The sequence below is a fragment of the Capsicum annuum genome, chromosome 8, assembly GCF_002878395.1.
Source record: "Capsicum annuum cultivar UCD-10X-F1 chromosome 8, UCD10Xv1.1, whole genome shotgun sequence".
NCBI lineage: Eukaryota > Viridiplantae > Streptophyta > Magnoliopsida > Solanales > Solanaceae > Capsicum > Capsicum annuum.
Genome location: NC_061118.1, coordinates 152650387 through 152667366, shown reverse-complemented (window position 1 = coordinate 152667366; position 16980 = coordinate 152650387). Strand labels below are relative to the sequence as shown.

Genomic DNA, 16980 nt, shown 5'->3' with positions numbered 1-16980 from the left:
CACTTACCAAACCATATTCAAAATAAAAAAATCCTCTTTAAAGTTCCTACACTTAATCATTTTCAAGCAACTAAGTATCAAAATAAAACAACATTCAAAACACAAAATTCCCTCCAAAGTCCCTACACTTAACCATTTTTAAGCAATTAAGTCATCTATGATAATGCTCAACTTACACGTCAATCTAGTGCAAGGCGATCGTCGTCAATATATCTACCCAATTTTGGAGTCGGGGTCGAATCGACAGGGAACAATATGAGTGGCGATTAAACTGGTTTGAAACTAAAGCTACAAGTTGAATTCAAACAGATGATACGAAAAGATAAAATGGGGATTTTGGAGATTAGCAAATAATTGTTGGTCACTTTAGTTTCAGTATTTGTAATCAAGATTTTATGGAAAACTAAAATTATGTTCACTATGAGTTTTGGTACTTGACAGATACTAATAGTGATTTAAGATTCTCACGATAGGTAGGAACAATAGATTACCTTTATCGAAGTTATGCCTAAATATCTCTCGACCTACTTAAGCATTTAATTACCTAATCCTCTCGGACTTAGGAAATTTATATTCACTGACCAAACTTCACCTCAGATTAATTAATCTTGTTACAACGTCAATTATTAAATGGAAGGTTGGTAGCTTCCAAGTCCATGTCAATAGTTCACTTCCTATTATAGTTGATTTCTTATCTCAAGTAAATCAAAGCAGGTGTTATCTATCATTTGTAACCAATAGACAATAATTAAAATCTCAGAATTATCAAGGAGTCCTATTACCTTTAGAATCTTGAATACTTAGCAACTTACCAAGACCTACCCCATAGATCCCATAATTTGGGTTAAAGGAATTTAGCCACTCATAATGTAATAATCGATACAGCAAGTTGAATTCATAATTTGAAAGATGAACTTACAGCAAGATGAATAGAAACGAGTATTTCTCAGATTAGATCAACGTAGAAATCCCAAAATATTGATGATAATCTCTTCAAAGTTAATTGTTTTGTTCAAGCCAAGAAACTAAAGAGAAAATAACAAAATACGTGCATTCCAAAATAGGTTCAGAATGTTGAGTACCAGCCTATATGTTTTTCCTCCCGATATGCTCAACCTCCTTTTATAATTAGAAAACCCTAACATATGATTAAATACTTCATCCTACTTATGGAAACAAAATCACAGAGTTCAGTAATTTCTCGGACATGTGACGACATTTTGTGATGCCTTATCAGGAGTCTGACGAATTATCACAGATGTCGTCAGCTCCTCTTCGCTTTTGACATTCGCTGCCTTAGGCTGACGATGAATCCTGACAGCTTATAAAAACTGTGATGACATATCATACAATGTCTTCACTTCTTCACCTCAGCTCCCATGTTCTGTCTAAGGCTGACGGCGACTCTGACGGTTTATCAGAAGACTGACAGCTTATCTCATGTCATTGTAACTTTTTCAAACTGAATCTCATTCTCTGTTTAAGGCTGACGATGAAGCTGATAACCTATCAGAGTGCTGACGACTTATCAGGAATGTCGTCAGCCACACTTCTCTTCTATTTGCTTCAGATTTCAGCTCTTTTACTTCCATCATTGTTGGTTCTCTTCCTCTTAACTTCCACTGTAAAATCAAAGATAAAACAATCGAAAATGACAAAAGTTGCTTAAGACTTTGGAATTATTCTCAGTTAAAAGCCTTAAATGTGTTAGCATCTACTCAAACATCAACCTACCAAACCACATTCAAAACACAAGATCCCGTTCAAAGTCCCTACACTTAACCATTTTTAAGCAACTAAGTCACTTACCATACCACATTCAAAACAAAAAAATCCCCTTTAAAGTCTCTACACTTAACCATTTTCAACCAACTAAGTATCAAAATAAAACTACATTGAAACCACAAAATCCCCTTCAAAGTACCTAGACTTAACCATTTTCAAGCAACTACATCACCTACCAAATCACATTCAAAACAAAAAAATTCACTTTCAAGTCCCTACACTTAAACCATTTTCAAGCAACTAAGTATAAAAAAAAAAAATCACATTCAAACCACAAAATCCCCTTCAAAGTCCCTAGACTTAACCATTTTAAAGCAACTACATCACCTACCAAACCATATTCAAAACAAAAAAAATCTCTTTCAAGTCTCTACACTTAACCATTTTCAAACAACTAAGTCACAAAACAAAACCACATTCAAATCACAAAATCCCCTTCAAAGTCTCTAGACTTAACCATTTTCAAGCAACTACATCACCTACCAAACCACATTCAAAACAAAAAAAATTTCTTTAAAGTCCCTACACTTAATCATTTTTAACCAACTAAGTATCAAAACAAAACCACATTCAAAGCACAAAATCCCCTTCAAAGTCCCTAGACTTAACTATTTTCAAGCAACTACATCACCTACCAAACCACATTCAAAACAAAAAAAAAATCCTTTTAAGTCCCTACACTTAACCATTTTCAAGCAACTAAGTCACCCACCAAACCACATTCAAAACAAAAAAAATCCCCTTTAAAGTCCCTACACTTACCATTTTCAACCAACTAAGTATCAAAACAAACTACATTCAAAACACAAAACCCCTTTCAAAGTCCCTAGACTTAACCATTTTCAAGCAACTACATCACCTACCAAACCAAATTCAAAACAAAAAAATTCCCTTTCAAGTCCCTACACTTAACCATTTTCAAGCAACTAAGTCACCTACCAAACCCCTTTCAAAACAAAAAAATCCCCTTTAAGGTCCCTACACTTAACCATTTTCAACCAAGTAAGTATCAAAATAAAATCACATTCAAACCACAAAATCCCCTTCAAAGTCCCTAGACTTAACCATTTTCAAGCAACTACATCATCTACCAAACCACATTCAAAACAAAAAAATTTCCTTTCAAGTCCCTACACTTAACTATTTTCTAGCAACTAACTATAAAAACAAAACCACATTCAAACCACAAAACTCCCTTCAAAGTCCCTAGACTTAACCATTTTCAACAAAGTAAGTATCAAAACAAAACCACATTCATGAAACAAGCAACAACAAGGCCTACAAGATGTCAACAACAAAGCTAGTGAATCGAACAAAGCCACACACGGCTTCACTAGACTACAATATAAACAATAACAAGAACATAACAACAATCCTAGTGAATCGAACAAGACCACACATGGCTTCACTAGACTTCAATATAACAATAAAAAGAAGATCACAAAAATAGTGAATCGAGATAAATCAACTTATCTTTGTTTGGCCTAAATTAACGTGAAAGAGATAATCAGTCACCGAATCAAGAACCTAAAAAAATCAAGACAAAATATTCCAACTTTGAGTGATTTAGCAAAACTCATCTAAAAAATAACAAGCTAAAGTGCTAAACCATAAAAGTAAACCCATTCACTTTAAAGACAACAAGCTAAACTCTTGTAAAAAACAACAAGCTAAAATATAAAATCCATTCAAGAATCAAAAATAACAAGCTAAACAAGCAAAACTAGTTCAAACAATTGTGTGTATAGCTCAAAAATTCCGCAAATAACTAAACAAAATTCGAGCTTCAAACGAGCTTAAAAAAACTAGTTCAAACTAACCTAATCTTCAACATTATAAATTTCACAATTATATAAACTAGTACACCTATAAATCAACCTCAAAAAGCACACAAAACACAAAGTACAACAAATTTCATTCCTGTGATGAGTTGTGGTCGCCGGAACAGTGTTCGAAGCACTCGCCGGAACAGGGGTTAGGGTGATTTTGGCATGATTTTTGCGATTGGGAAATTAATTTGGGTGTGTTTAGGGTTTTGCGTGAATTTTGTGTGTGTGTTTGTGTGTTTTGGTGATTAGGTCGATATGAAATAGTTTACAACATGCGGGTCGGGTCGGGACATGTGGCGGTGGGTCGGGTAGGAGTTATCAAATCAACTTTTTTTATTATTTTGTTGAAAACCGACCACATGTGGTTGGTTTTCAATAAAATAATAAAAAATTATTTTAATTACTACAATTAATAAATTAATAAATTAATTTTTTTAATTAATTCTATAATTTTTATAACAATAACACCAGTAGTATATTTCTTCAATCATATAATGATATCAATGAATAAAGCAATTTATGATATTTTTTGGTTAACAAGATTTTAATTAACCAAAAATTTATCGTAAATTACAAAATTTGTTGATATATATATATATGTATATATCTATCTATATATATATATATATATATATATATATATACCTCTTAATAGAATATGTTAATCAAATAAATTATTGATTACTTGTCTTACGTTATTACAACTTCAACAATATACGCATATCTACATATTGATACTATAAATAGTATATCTATTTCCTCAATAGTGATATCAAAGTATTATTCAAAATATTTTGATATCTACATTCAGTTATCGAGTTTTCGACTACTGCATACGTCACTACACGAGATATACATATATATATATATATATATATATATTCAATTGTCCATCAACTTTCAAATAAGGACTATAAACATCACATACACGATTTTAATATACTACTCCAAAATAATAATATATGACGTATTTCACATATACTAATCAGATGAATTATCGGTTAGTTTTATTTTATGACATTGACGTACCTTCACTATATAATTAATACGTATATACTATATATATATATATATATATATATATATATATATATATATATATATATATATATATATATATATATACACACACACACACACACACTATAGACTATATCAAGTTCTAATTACGTACTATATATATCACATACGTACACAAGTCTATTATCCAGTAATATATTATGACCTGTTTCATATACATACTCAGATGAGTGATCGATTAATTATATTTTAGAAAACCGACCACATGTGATCGATTTTTCACTAAATAATAAAAAATATTATTTTAATTTATACAATTAATAAATCAATTAACAAATTAAAATTAATTTTTTAATAAATTCTATATTATTTATAACAATAATACTAGTAGTATATTTCCTCAATCGTACAATAATATCAATGAATTTTACAATTTTCGATAAATTTTTGGTTAATTAGCTTTTAATTATGATATTATATATATATATATATAATATCGTAATTAAATGCTAACTAACCAAAAATTAATCGTAAATTACAAAATTCTTTGATATATATATATATATACCTCGTTATACAATATGTTAATCAAATAAATTATTGATTACTTGTCTTACGTTATTACAACTTCAACAATATACGTGTATCTATATATTCACACTAAATAGTATATCTATTTCCTCAATAGTATGACATATAGATTCAGTTATCGAGCTTTCGATTACTGCATATGTCACTACATGAGATATACATATATATACATATATTCAATTGTCTATCAACTTTCAAATAAGTATATAAACATCACACACAAATACACATATATAAACATCACACACAATTATCGATTACTGCATACGTCACTACACGATATATATATATATATATATACACACACACACACACTATCAACTATTTCAAGTTCTAAATACGTACTATATATATCACATACATACACAAGTATATTATCCAATAATATAATGCGACGTGTTTCATATACATACTCAGACGAGTGATCGATTAATTATATTTGATTAGCTTAATATACTTGGTTTTGACTAAATCGTTCATCAATCGATCACTACATGATATGTGTCTATATATATATAAAGATATTTATATATATGAACTCTTGAATGCGTCTATATATATATCACATCCAGTAGTGTATTACCTTATAATAGAACACGTTCATTATATTCTAATGAATTATCGATTATATATTACATTATTACGACTGAAATAGTAACATAATATCATTATCTCAACGTACGATATATATATATATACACACACACACACATATTCATTATACAAATTATGCATGTTTAACGTCATTTAACGTATATACGAAGGAAAATATTATGTTTTGAATCATAAGTAAAAGATAAAGATTATGTTGAGCGTAATTTGTTGATTTTATTTGATATATTTTTAAGTGTAATTTTTTCAAAAATTTAAAGAGTGATTGATTTTTATTATTATTTTGTTGATTATCAACTACGTGTGATTAATGTGATTTCAAAAAATTATTATACTGATTAAGAATAATTCTTTTTTATGAAACTAATATATATATTTGATTACATACATATAGTTATTGACTACATATAAAGATTATGTTTAAAACAATTTTCTTTTTTTAAAAAAATTAAAAACCGACCACTTGTGGTCGGTTTTTTGAAAAGTATTTTCTTTTATTTTTTTAAATTGAAAAGTATTTTCTTTTAAAAAAGAAAAAAAAACGACCACTGGTGGTCAGTTTTTCTAAAAATAAATTTTTAAAAACCGACCACTTGTGGTTGGGTTTTAAAAATATTTTTAAACTTAAAAAAAAAAAAAAGACCACATGTGATCGGTTTTGTTATTTTTTTTAAATTTTTATTTGTAAAATAAATTATAATTAATATAAAAATTATTGAAATAATTATTTTGATTTTTTAAAATATAAAAGCGACCACATATGGTCGCTTTTTAAAAAAAATTAAAAAACCGACCATGTGCGGTCGGTTTTTTCCTACCACATTTTGTGGTTGATTTTTTGTGGTCAATTTTCCATTTTTTTCTAGTGTAGACACCTAATTTTCTCCCTCATGAATACCCAAGTTATTCATTTTTACCCCTGTCTTACTGCGTGCCCTCACCCATATGATTATATCCCACAAAACTACAAAAATAACAAAAATTCAATAAATCTCTAACCTTATCCTAACAAACTTTATCACAACCACCTACCCCACCCCCACTCATGTCACCACCCCTCACATTTTTTCTTCCTTTTTAACAAACACGTTAACAACAAAAAAAAGGGGGCCCACAGATTTGTCTTCATTGGCACTCCATTCCTTGGATCTAGGGGGGGTTCAATTACACAAAAAAGGACACACTCACCATTTCCATAGATAGTAAACACTCATCATCTTCATTTTTTTTTTACAATAAAACACATGCACCACAAATTCCATTAAGGGAGCACAAAAAACCTCCAAAATTCCATTTTACACATAATTATTCGCAATATTTTCCACTCATCCTCACGCACCTCGCCATTAGAAGTCCACAAATCACCCTCTTCTCCATATATACTCACAACCACACGCACCCAATCAGAAAACGAAGGTCAAAATCATGAGAATCGAAAGCAAAATCGAGTAAGATAGGGGAAGGGAAGTAGGCATCTGACTGTTTTCGGTGAATTTTCACCGGAAACTGGACTGAATCTTCCATCAAAAAATACCTCTAATCATTTTTTTAGTTTTTGTTGTCATCACTTCATCGGAAACCGATCGAAAAAAAAATACCACCGGAGACCAGTGTTCAACGAACTCCAAACCCACCCTTGTTTTTCTGATCTTTTTTGGTGAAATATGGCCGAAAAATGTCATTTTCGTTAACTGCATGATCTGCCGAAGCTCTGGTGAGGCATAGACAGTGACCCTATTCTGATTCCATCGGAGTTTTCTATGATTGGTTCAAAAATCTGAGATTTTGGGGGGTCGGATAAAAGTTTTCCGTTGGATTTTGGATCTATTTGGGTCGCAATTCCTTGATACCAAAGCTGGATTTGTTCGATTGAGGTTTGATTCTAGGTTCCGGTGCTGATTTTATCTCATTTAATCGAATAATACTTGAAAGCGACATAGAGGTCCAATTCTACTCTTTTTTTTTATTTCATCGTTTGTCATGTTCAATGCTTTGAATTGGATATGGTGTGTTGATTGATCCGTGATGATATGAATCGTTGTTTGTTTTGATCTGTGCTTGATTTCTTTAATTATGGATTGATTATGAATTGTGTGATGAAAGTATCTCATGAAAGATTAAAATTGACTGATGGGGTGGATTTGAGAAATTTATTAAAGGGGTTAATTTATTCTAACTTTGATTTATTATTTCTTTTTTTAAATTCAAAAAGCATGAATATTGTTGGAACGTGATACTATCATGATAATGGGGTAGGCACGCATAGGTTTGGTAGGCAAAGTTTAGAATTTGTGGTTTTGTTGAATGTTCGAAATTTGGTGGAATGGTTTGGTTTTCTCGCATTCAAAAATTGTACCCATTTGGTCGGGGAATGCCCCGATACACATTGTATTTATTCACCGGCGAATACCCCGACGTATTATGTTGGCAGTAGACATTCGTGATGAAGGACCAAGGCATCGGGTAAAGCATTGGAGCTTAGTTTAGGATTAGCATAGGTTTACTTTTCAGTACCTTTTTATTTCGGATTGTAATAATTGGACTGGACATTATATTCTTGTATTGTTTCATTTTATTCATTTGAATGATTGATTTGTGCGTTTTTATGTGGTTTATACATTTGTAGTGTCAAATTAGCCGATATTCTCCACCAAGCGACCGTGGTCGAACCACGGGATCGAGGGATGCCTAACACCTTCCCCTCGGTCAACAGAATTTTTTAGCCGAAATCTCTATTTGCTATCCAGTTTCAAAGAATCAAATGGTTTTGAAAAGGATTTTTCAAAGGTGACTTGGCACACCAAGTTTATGTCAAGTGGCGACTCTAAACAAAAATGTAAATAGTCCTTTTTGAAATAAATTTTCATCTTTTGTCACTTTAATAATTAAAATCCTTTCGAACTTAAAAATTATTTTTTCGAAGTTAAAAAGGGGGTTTGACAGCTCTGGCGACTCTGCTGGGGACTTTTCAAAATTCGAGCTAATTTTGGAGTTGTATCGGCTTAGTTTGGCACTATTGGTGTATAGACATTTGTTTGTATTGTTTTGTGTTATTTTTTTTTATCATTGTTGAGTGACTACGTGCTCTATGTTTACAGTTTTCATCTCATGTGTTATCGCTTTATATTTGGAATCATGTGCATAACCCGAGTCATACTTTCTGAAATAAGTCCGTAGTGCACGCTGTGTACACGACCTCTAGTTGAGTCACCCTTATCTTAGGAGGGGGAGCCGTCAGCTGGTATGGAGTGGGTGGAAAGCTAAAGCATCCACTATCGACCATACACTCACCTAAAAGAGCCTTGTTAGTGAACCCCAACGTAGGTCAACATTTAGGTCATGATTATATGCATCATATTGAGACCTAGCGAGACCCACGTGGTCCTTTGTAGGAGATTCACGTGTAAAGTATCCCAACGTGCTAAATGTTGAATCTTTGAGGGTAACATGTTCATTTGACGGACTGATTTGGAAAAAACATGTGTTAGAAGTAAAGTGTGTAGGCAATAAATGTTGAGGAAAAAATAGAAAAAAAAAGTGAAAAGTGAGTCGAAAAGAAAAGAAGAGATTTTTGTAGTTTTTAGAGTTCTTTATGGCTTTTGTTTTCCACATTCAAAAATTTAAAAAAAAAAAATTATTTATTTTTTGCACTCATTTTTCAAAAAACAAAAAAAATCAAAAAGATTTTTCTTTTGTTTCATTTAGCAAGCATTCACAATTCGAAAACTCCAAAATGATTTTTTAGGAGCTTTTTGTGAAAGAAAAATTCAGAAAAAGGGTGGTAGAATTTTTGTACATTTCATATAACGAAAATTCCAAAAATATTTTCTTTCATAGCTGCTGGTGTCATTTTAAATGTGAAGTGTCAAATTGAAAACTTAAAAAAAATAAATTGTTATATTGTTCATCGTGTGTCTTTGGTCGTATCTCAAGTCAGAGTGCAAACTGTTATTTAAGCATTAATTGTCCAACTGCACGAACTACGCACCCCTGATTCTCCTCTCGAAAGAGTGAGATACGTAGGCAGTCTATTATTGGTTCGGAGATCTTATTTAAAAAATCAAAAAAAGATTTTCTTCTCCTCATTTAGAGGAGGTGTTTCATATATGCCTTGAAAAGAAAAATACAAAAAGATTTTCCTTGATAATCGTAGGTTTTATTTTTGGTGGATCTTATTTGAAAAATCTAAAAAGATTTTCCTTTAATAGGTTTAAATTTCATTGTATATGAAACTCAAAATTGAAAGCCCAAAAAGATTTTCTTTGGTAATTAGAGATTTCATTTTGTTTAATGATTTAAACTTGAAAAATAGAAAAAGATTTTGTCAATTCTTTTGACAATTTGTTATTTTCTTTTCTCTGTGAAGTTTCAAGAAAAAGAATGGAAAAAGAGTTTAATTGGCCATTTTGGCAAGACTTCACGAACTACGCACACCTGATTCTCCTCTCTCAGGAGTGAGATACGTAGGCACCCTTCTTGGGTTCGGTGATCTTTTTCAAAGAAAAGGAAAGAACAAAAAAGTTTTTGAGAAGGTGTTGAACTCTAACGTATTTGGTGTTTCTATTATTCAGTTAGTTTAAGGTGGTTGGTTTGTGGCATTGTGGCTGGTCCTTTACATCACACCAAATCTGAAGAAGGTTTAGCTGTGTCTAACAAGGATATAGAGAGTGACCTCATGGATCAAACAGAGAGTCAAGAAATTGAGAGTTTACAGGAAGAGAGTTTCAGACTAAGACAATAAATAATGGGGATACACCAAGCTTGGGTCAGTGGGTTGCCTCCTTCTCCATTTTCTGCTATTGATCCTATAAATACCTCAAGTTTTTCATCAAAATTGCAAAGTCAGTGTCCTATTGCTTTTGATGCACTGCAACATGACTCAGAATTCCTTCCAAGCCAAAAGCATCCCAATACTTCCATCACTCCTCCTTTAGTTTCTTAGTATAAGTCTGCTACATTGACAGCACCACATATTGCCTATGCTTTTGTTGCTCAACCTTCTGCTGAGACTTCTACATTGGCTAGCCGCCCAACGGTTGTGCTTCTCCATGCTACTAGTGGACCCTTGTTCAATACTCTTGGTGATCGTTGCTAGTGTTCCAAAAGAGCCAGAGAAAATAGTTGGAAAAATGAAGAGTGCAGGAAATGCTGTGAAATGTTCCCTAATACTTACGAGTGAAGAAGATGTTTCATACAAAAATGGGGGCATGTCTTCAAGTGTTAACCCTCCTCTAAGCCTTGAGATATCGAAATTCGAGGAGCAAGATGGATAGGAGGAATTCGTGAAACATTTGGGACAATATTGCAATCAATTAAAGGAAACTGAAGGAAAGAAGAATGAGAAAGATACAACTGCTATTGTAGTTGGAGAACGGGCACATTCAAGAAGACAACGTCGTTATTGCCGTCAATCTCAGGCCCAAGTTCATACCCAAGCTCTCTATAATCCCACCCAAAATCCATTATACTTCGTTTACCCACCTACATATATAGTATACTGTGCACAACCATATGTTCAACTTCCTTCTTACTCATAATAGCGCGCACCAACTCCTCAGAGTTATCCTCTGGCTTCACAAATCTATCAAAGCCTTTCTAGGATCGATTTTGGATTCAATTCAAATATGAAATGAGGCAAAAATTGAGGGAATATTCACAACAATTGGAGAGTCGTATGCCATCTTATTTCAGAGATTGGTACAGGCGGGGCATGATCACTCCTCTCCTTGGGTGCACTCTTAATCGACGTTCAAGAAATTTTGATCCTAATATACGATGTGTATATCATTCTGATGCTTAAGGTCATAGTATTGAAGATTGTTGAGATTTGAAAAGAGAAATTGAAAAGATGATTCAAGATGGATCAATTATGGTGCAGAACATTGACAGTGAGGGAAGTTCTAGTCATGATGATATGCAAAACCAATGGTTAAGTCGTCAGGCTGAGCAATTGAGAAGTCACCCCTCACCCTACTAGGAAGAGGTCTGGTAGTTTGTTTTGTTTTCTTTTCTATTTTCCAAATTATTTTAGGGTTGTAGTTCAGGATCTATTTTCTTTTGTCCCTTTGTCGTTTATGTTCAAATTCTATCTTTTATTTCAACTAAATGAATTGTATCTTTCCCTTTGTGTTTAAATATGTGTTATTTGTTTGTTTTCTTTATATAGTACATTTTATGTTGATTCTAGTGATATGACATGCTAGCGGAATTTTCAGCCAAATCTTAAAATCCAACTTAACCATGAAACATTGAATTTGAGGGCTAAAGTTAGGAAAAATATCTGAGAAAATATGTGGAGTGCTGGGACATTTGGTGACAAGTTGAAGCCTTCTTTGAAAATTAAGGCAATTATTTTGAGAATCATAAGAATAACTTGGTCATCAATGGAAAAACCTATCTCAATTAGGTCAAAGAACGGATGTGTGCTCCCGAGGAACAGAACAAAAACAAACTCCACGAAAGCATAAGTCATTCAATGAGAGGAATGTACAACAAAGGTGAAGTTGTATGTTCGACAAATGTAGAATAAGAGGTGGCAGCTCGGGCAAGTTAGTGTTGTAAAATATGTCATAAGTGATGTTGATCATGCACTTTCACATTGCATGCTATGTATTAGTATTTTCAATGATTGATATGACGAAGGCATTTTATTCTATTGCCCAAACATTGTGTCATCCTTTATTTACCCCGTTTGAGCCTTAGTGTTACTTTCTTTCACACCCCTCTTTTGGAATCAAGATAAAGGTGATGTAAAATATGTCATAAGTGATGTTGATCATGCACTTTCACATTGCATGCTATATACTAGTATTTTCAATGATTGATATGACAAAGGCATTTTATTCTATTGCCCAAACATTGTGTCATCCTTTATTTACCTCGTTTGAGCCTTAGTGCTATTTTCTTTCATACCCCTCTTTTGGAATCAAGATAAAGCCAACAAAGCTCAAAATAAAAGTATCGAGTAAGAGAATAGAGTCAAAAAAGTTTCAAAAAAAAATGTGTCAAAAAGAAGGAAAAGAAAAAGTGTCAAATAAAATAGAGTCAGAAAAGTATAAAAAAAAGAGTCAATAAAAGAAAAAAAAAATAAAAAGAAATCAGAATCAAGCAACACAAGCTGCCAGAACTACACGTGACCTGATTCTCCTCTCTCAGGGATGAGATACGTAGGCTGCCCTACTCTGGGCTCGGTCCAACCAAATAAATAATTTAGAATTGCCCAGTCAAAAAAAAACTAGGGCATGAGTTAATCCTCATTGTTTGAGTCGATTCCAAAAGTTGTAAGTCTCACCCTACTTCAATTGTCGTTTGGACCCCATGTCATCCTTTCTTTCTAACCCTATCTAAAATCCAAGATACAACTAAAGAAAAACCTTCAGATCAATATTTGAGAATGCTAAGGCTAAGCATGCAATGGATGTGATGACGCATTTTGGGAACTACTTGTCTCCCTCAGCATAAGAAATTAGGAGAGAAATGAAAATGATAGAGTCTTATCGATGAAAACCCTTACGGACACTGTAAGACGATGGTGAGTTGGGACAAAAAAATGAGAAAGTCTTATCAGTGAAAATTCTCACGGGCACCTAAGACGACCGTAAGTTGAGAGAAATGAAAATTAGAGAATCTCATTGGTGAAAAAACCTCACGGATACCATAAGGCAATGGTGAGCCGAGATAAAGAAAATGAGAGAGGCTTGTTGGCGAAAACCCTTCAAAGTGTCACTAGCCGAATAAGGTCTTTAAATGCAATTGACCCAAGGAAGTAATTCAATTTTAGGTTCATTGGCTCAACAACAATTGGTGAAAGTTTGGATGAAAAGATCAGACAGCTTAATCCAAATGTATGGAATTAAGAAATTGATTAAAAGGGGTTAATTTAGACTAACTTTGATTTATTATTGCTTTGTTTAAATTCGGAAAGCATGAATATTGTCGGAACGTAATACTATCATGATAGTGGGGTAGGCAAGCGTAGGTTTGGTAGGCAAAGTTTACAATTTATGATTTTGTTGAATGGTCGAAATTTGGTGGAATGATTTGGTTTTCTCGCATTCAAAAATTGTACCCATTTGATCGGGGAATGCCCCGATACACATTGTATTTATTCACCGGGGAATGCCCCGACGTATTACGTTGGCGGGAGACGTTCGTGATGAAGGCCCAAGGCTTCGGATAAAGCATTGGAGCATAGTTTAGTATTAGCATAGGTTTACTTTTCAGTACCTTTTAATTTCGGACTGTAATAATTGGACTGGACACTATATTCTTGGATTATTTTATTTTATTCATTTGATTTATTGTTTTGTGTGTTTTTGTGTGGTTTATACATTCGTAGTGTCAAATTAGCCGATATTCTCCACCAAACGACCGTGGTCAAACCACGGGAACGAGGGGTTCCTAACACCTTCCCCTTGGTCAACAGAATTCCTTAGCCGGAATCTCTGTTTGCAAATCAGTTTCAAAGAGTCAAACGATTTTGAAAAGGATTTTTCAAAGGTGACTTGGCACACCAAGTTTATGTCAAGTGGCGACTCTGAACAAAAATGTAAATAGTCCTTTTTGGAATAAATTTTCTATCTTTTGTCACTTTAATAATTAAAACTCTTTCGAACTTAAAAATTATCTTTTTGGTTTAAAAGGGGGTGTGACATCTAGTAATGTATATCGTAATAAGATGTCCGACGAGACCAACAATCATTCCTCGAAAACTATATTTCTCAACAGAATTTATACCAAGTACTTATCACCATTTGAAATCAAAGTAATTACCCAACACCAGAAGTTCCGGGCCACATACACAATGTGTCAAATATCAAGAGTATACACAATACTCGGAAAACATACACAATGTCTCATATCAAATCAAAAAGCATACACAATGCTCAAGGAAAGCATACACAATGCTCAAAAGGAAGCATACACAGTGCCGCAATGGAATTAGGAAGCATACACAATGCCCCAGTGGAATTAGGATGCATACATAAAGCCCCAATGGAATTAAGAAGCATACACAATACCCCAATCTCACAGTACACAATCATATCACATCACGAAATAATTTATAAAAGGAGAATTAGTATTCTTAAACATAAAGTATATGCTGCTGGCCTTAAAGACCGTTGATTCTGTCAAGCACACGCTCGTTCCAACACATGGACCGGACAGATAAAAATATATTTTAAAAATCAATTTGAAAAGCAAGCACCAAAGCTTAAAGTTTCACTTACCTCGTGAATGACAAGTTCCCCAACATTGCAATGCGTAGTACACAAACCAAACAACCTCCAATGATTTCAATCTAATAAAAATATTACTTAACGATGTCAATTGTGCTAGCTGATGTCAAGTCTCAATACTCCTAACCTTCTAGTTTAAAGTTAAACCTTAGTATCTCATACCTTAAGAGATGAATTAAAAATTATCTTTATCCAACCTAATTTCTCAATGATAATCTCATACAAATTAGCTACCTAACCATTTGATCTCATTAGCCACAAACATTATAAGAAATTCTTAAATGCGTATTCAAAACTCCACTAATGCAAAGAATTTGCAAAGTTGTACAACAAGTACTTTTGTTTTCATATTCGGGAAGTTAACATATCTAAAATCAATTAATATCAATACAAAATCAGGAGTCCCACAATATGAATATGATCCTTTTTCTCTCTCTACTCATTGCTCAATCATTACATCATAAAAAAGGGTCATTAACTAATCAATAGCTTCCACTCTATCTCGTTAACTCCATTAGGACTAATCTTCCGAAATACTCTTTGTGTGCACAGTTTTCACGCTAAAGAATTAGGAACAAGATGCATACCTTATAATATGAAGTTTCGCAGGTGAGTGTTACTGGCTAATGTTATTCTACGCCGTTGGCTCGCTCTCTTCCAAGAGTAAGAGATTAATTGCCCTAATTCTTTTCTTTTCTTTTCTATTCGTTTGAAGAAGTTGTTGCTTTTGAATACTTAAGAAACTGTTTATCCTACCTTTTATTCCCTCATTAGAATGTGCAGCCACAAATATAAGAGGAGAGGGTTTATGTCTTTTGACTTACCCACTTTAATTATATTAATTAACAATAATAATAATAACTAATTACCCACTTACCCCTCATCAAAATCTGGATTATTACAATCAATCCAACTAGTAGCAGAGCTGGGGACGACATACAGACAGTGTTTAACGATGGCCCCAACAGATGACATGATTCTTTCATAAAATAGGCAAGACAAAAGAACATAGTAGAAGGTGTCAGACAGTATGAAAATAGTTTAGTACTCCTTATAGTACATGTACGTGAGCACTGTAGCACAAGTCATCTATTGTTAAATCATCATATTTACTGTACTTAAACAGTATAACCATTTGGCACCAACAAAGAGTAGAATATTTGTGAAAGGTGGGTAACAAATTACAGCAGGATTTACCCCTTAATGCACAGGCAAGGAGAATATTAGAGGACTTATATTATCATATGATTCACTTCTGTTCTTTGTCCATATTCCAAATGTGATTAGATTCTAAAAATTAAATCAGACTACGTTGTTGCTTTTGTTATAATTAATTTAAGGCATCATCAGAAACTACAAAAAAGTACTGTGAATTTTGTACAAGAAAAAATAAAACTCAAATGCAGCATTACATGCACAGTAGGGGGCTAGGGGCTCAATAATTGTAGAAGGTACACAAACACTTTTTTTTTCCTTTCCATAAACAGAAAATCTACACCCTTCAATATAATTCCACTGATATATGCTAAAGTGGTAATTATAAAGTAGACATCTTACAATAAAATGAATAAATTTATTTTAATTAATTTATTAAATTTTTAGATGACATGTCCAAACACTTCAATATGATATCATATCAAATGAATTTTCTAATATATTTCTAGTTTCATTTTTAAAAAGTATTTTATGCGTATAATTAAATAAATAAAAATATTCTTTCGCTTAAAATAATTACTGTCACAGACTTCAACACCCTACATGCTAAAGTAGTACTATCTTTTAGATTTTTAATTAGTGCTCTCCTTTATCATTGGAAAAAGAGATTTTTGATTTTGATTTTGATACTATAGGACAATTATATGTGACACATTATATAGTTATATCAATTTCATGCTCGGCTATTA

At 32.7% G+C, this 16980-nt stretch overlaps 1 long non-coding RNA gene across 1 annotated transcript; it reads right to left on the bottom strand.

The window, feature by feature from the left end:
- Positions 1 to 1566: 1566 nt before the first annotated feature.
- LOC124886436 lies at positions 1567 to 16562 on the bottom strand. The gene is made up of 3 exons (XR_007043606.1): positions 15664 to 16562; positions 15068 to 15138; positions 1567 to 1622 (listed from the first exon to the last, which is right to left on the bottom strand). It is a non-coding gene; the product is annotated as an uncharacterized LOC124886436 (long non-coding RNA).
- Between the last annotated feature and the right edge of the window lie 418 nt (positions 16563 to 16980).